Source organism: Rattus norvegicus, chromosome 3 (genome assembly GCF_021556685.1).
Source record: "Rattus norvegicus strain SHRSP/BbbUtx chromosome 3, alternate assembly SHRSP_T2T, whole genome shotgun sequence".
NCBI lineage: Eukaryota > Metazoa > Chordata > Mammalia > Rodentia > Muridae > Rattus > Rattus norvegicus.
In genome coordinates this window covers 89244356-89248366 of record NC_141536.1, presented here as the reverse complement: position 1 = coordinate 89248366, position 4011 = coordinate 89244356, and the positions used below count along the sequence as shown (strand labels likewise).

The following is a 4011-nucleotide window of genomic DNA, read 5'->3' as shown; positions in this document are numbered from 1 at the left end:
AATTGTTAGAAACACCACAAGAAGGCCAACAGCATCTTAGAAGCCTGCACTTCTCTGAATACTGTCTCTTCACTTTCGATTGCTTTAAAAAAGATTAGATAAAAAAAAGAGGCCATCAAATCTCAACTCAGATAAATAAATGTCATACTTGTGTGTGTATGAACTGTTAAATTTTCATTTTATTGATTTGACAAAAACACTTATGAACATTTATATGCATAGATTCTTGGTGACTATTTTATAGTATTAATAAATTTATCAGATTTTTTTTTACCAGTATGTATGTAATGCAGAACTACCCTGGTCAGGTATATATTTTTTCCCTTTTCTATCCCCTCCCTTTTTTTCTTTTTTTTCATTTGGACTCTCCCTTCCTCTCAGTCTCTCCTTTTGTGTAGTGTGGTTGTGATGTGTGTGTGTGTGTGTGTGTGTGTGTGTGTGTGTGTATGTGAATGCACATGTGTGTGTGTGTGTGTGTGTGTGTGTGTGTAAGAGTGTGTGTTGGTTACTTTTCTCAACATTGTGATAGCAAACACCTGACAGAATAACTTGAAGGAGAAGCTTGCTTTATTTCCTTTCCCATCGTGGAGGAGGAGGCAGGGCAGCTGAAACAGCTCTGTTTAGAGCAGCAGCAGTGTGGCATGGGAGTGGTTTGCTCCCGTTTGTGACAGGCAGGAGGCAGAGCACAAGTGACCAGTAGCAGGGCTAAAGCCTTCAAAAGTTCCCCTGTAACCCATTTGTACCCCCACGTTCCAAAGGTTCTGCTTCCTCCCAACTAACACCACCAGCTAGGAACAAGGCATTCAAACACAAAAGGCCTGTGGGGCCATTTCAGAGTTCAGCTATAGCATGGGTACAGCCCAGAGTCTTGCGTGTGCTAGGTAAGTGCTCTGCTACTAAGCCATTCCCAGCACTCTCCTTTTTTTTGAGAGTATAAGCTACAGTCTTATACCAAAGGAGAAATGGCCAGGGTAGTTAAAATGATAACTGCAGAGACCCAAGATGAGAACAGTGCTGGATGCCTTCCCTCTGTCAGACGAAGTCCCTCCCTCATGCCTTTTCTCAGGAAAGTTGTGTGGACCTCTGGCCCACGTTGGCTACTGACTTCCTTCCCTGATGAAAGACCAGAGGGGAAAGGAAGCAATGTGGGGTGACTGTTTTAGTGGCTCCTATTAGAAGGCATCTTAGACTAGCTGCACTTCCTCTAACATAACAGAATCTCATTCCTTCTTGACTTTTCCAGCTTTCCCCTTGTCTCTTCAGATAGGGACCTGGCAACAGTGAAGACAGCCCCATCGTGTCTCCCCACCCCGCACTACCGCAGTGATTAGCTGTCTTGTCTGTAATTCCTCCTCGAATTATTGAGTGAGATGCTTTCTGTTAGAATCTTGGTTGATAGAAACCAGATGCTGCACTGTGTAAAACCAGTAGCCACTGGTTTGATGTGGTCACTTAAATATGTATCCGATTTATTAAATTTACACTCCAGTGATCTAAAATGAAATACGATTAAAATTCAGTTCCATGGGTCACCTTTCAGTGCTCAACAGTCATGAGGGTTAAGTGGCCTCAGGATGTGACAGCCTAAATCTAGGGTGTTCACATCACCACAGCGAGTCCCACGGGACGGTACAGTTAGAATTAACAGCCCCGAGCCACCACAATGTTGATGCCTAAGAAGAACCAGGCTGCCATCTATGAACTCCTTTTTAAGGAAGGGGTGATGGTTGCCAAAAAAGATGTCCACATGCCCAACCACCCCGAGCTGGCAGACAAGAATGTACCCAACCTTCATGTCATGAAGGTCATGCAGTCTCTCGTCTCGAGGCTACGTGAAGGAGCAGTTTGCTTGGAGACATTTCTACTGGTACCTCACGAATGAGGGCATCCATTATCTCCGGCATTACCTGCACCTACCTCTGGAGATCGTGCCTGCCTCCCTGCACCGCAGCTGTCCCGAGAGGGGTTGGGGATTTAGCTCAGTGGCAGAGCGCTTGCCTAGCAAGCACAAGGCCCTGGGTTCGGTCCTAAGCTCCGGAAAAAAAAAAAAAAACTGGTCAAAACAACAACACAACAACGCAGCTGTCCCGAGACTAGCAGGCCTCGTCCCAAAAGTGCAGAGAGTGAGTGGCCTGCAAGATTCACAAAAGTGGAGGCAGACAGAGACACCTACAGAGGAAGGGCTGTACCCCCTGGAGCTGACAGGAAAGCTGAGGCTGGGGCTGGCTCAGCAAAGGAATTCCAGTTTAGAGGGAGCTTTGGTCTTGGATGTGGTCAGCTACCTCAGCGAAGTTGGGGATTAGGTTGCACTGAATACACTTTAAAGAAAAAAAAAAGAATTAAACAGTCCCAAGATCCACCTTGTCACCTGTCTTCTTTGTGTTTTGTCTACCTTCCTTTTCCCAAGCTAAGATGGGGGTTTTGGGAAATACCCCAGGCTAGCCTTGAACTTACAACCTTCCTGGCTTCCCAGTAGATGGAGTTCTCATGCCAGCTGTAACTGATGACATCCTTGCTTTTCTTTATTGTTTTACTACCCGGGTAAATATCCTAGTTAACTCGACTTAGATTTTGCCCATTTTCAGCTCTAGAATGTAATTTTGTTTTGCTGAGACATGTTCTCGAATTGTATAGCCCAGACTGGTTCCAAATTCAGAGCTAATAGCACTCCTCCTACCCGGGCCTCTCAAGCGCTGAGATTACAGGTGTGCACTGGCTGCACTGTAATTTACATTTCGTTTTTGTTGCTGTCTTGTTTCTCGGCTGCTTCAAACAATTGCACATATATTGCTTATTAACGTCCATTTCCATTGCAGATGTGGTATCTCACCGATGACATTCACACAGGCACGTAAATCAACTCTACTGCTGCCAGAAGCTTGGGTTGTGTCTCACTTCATATGCCGCGTCTCTGTTTTTTTGTGTATTCTGGTGCACACGGGCAGACATTTTTGTAGTTGCGTAACTGGAGTGGAGTCTTCTGAAGTGATTGGACTGATGTATATTGTCGTCAACACTCAAGGTCATTCTAACAGTGTCTGAGAATACTGTTGGTTGCTTCAGCAACACTTGTTATTCCAGAAGTTTATGTTTTAATTCTAATATAATCCTGAGGAGTGAGTGGCGATAGCTCATTGTAATTCTTAAAGTTGTACTGACTATTTACTAATGAAGTTATTATCCTTTCAAGTCCAACTTCTATTACCAGGTGTCCCCGCATCATTATTAAAAATACTGGTTCTTCCTCATGTCCTATGGGTTATTGTAAAAATCAAGGCCTGCAACTTTGGGGGGACATTTTTTTTCTTTTTTTTGGAGCTGGGGACCGAACCCAGGGCCTTGTGCTTGCTAGGCAAGCACTCTGCCACTGAGCTAAATCCCCAACCCCCTGGGGGGACATTTTTAGACTCTCTCTGTATTTTTTTTTTATTTATTTCTCTGTATCAATCACATAGTTTTAGTTACTGTGGCCATGCTATTTACATGTCTTGAGACCTTCTAGAACAAATCCTTCAAGATTATCTTGAGCTGGGCATGATGGTGTGAAACTATAACCCCAGCACAGCAGGACGGCCATGGCTATAAGTATACCCTATGTGAGTGAGTTCCAGGTTACCCTGGACCATTACATAAGCCTGGGTTTCAAAACAAACAAACAAACAAAACCAACGATCCCCTCCCCCAAACCAAAACCAAAACCAAAACCAAAACCAAAACCAAAACCAAAACCAAAACCAAATAACCAACAAAAGTGTCGTGTTGTATGCTTTGACCCTTTGCCCTACCAGCTGGACAGGTTCTAAAACAAGACAAAAATCATATTAATATGAATCCTAGTGAATCTTTTAGTCAATAATATTATACATTGTCTCATTTAGCAATTTTAAAACAATCTTAGTTATATGATAATCTCTGTAGATGACTTCAATCTCACTTTTAAGAAATTATTTATTTTGAGACAGCATTTCAGTCTGTAGTTCTGGCTATCCTAGAACTCTCTTTGTAAACCAG

General features: G+C 43.4%; 1 pseudogene across 1 annotated transcript; it reads left to right on the top strand.

Moving 5' to 3' along the window:
- Window positions 1-241: 241 nt before the first annotated feature.
- On the top strand, window positions 242-2313 carry Rps10-ps19 (ribosomal protein S10, pseudogene 19; annotated as a pseudogene). The gene is made up of 3 exons (XR_015684524.1): window positions 242-1982; window positions 2093-2192; window positions 2249-2313. The product of XR_015684524.1 is annotated as a ribosomal protein S10, pseudogene 19, transcript variant X2 (transcript).
- The last annotated feature ends 1698 nt before the right edge of the window (window positions 2314-4011 follow it).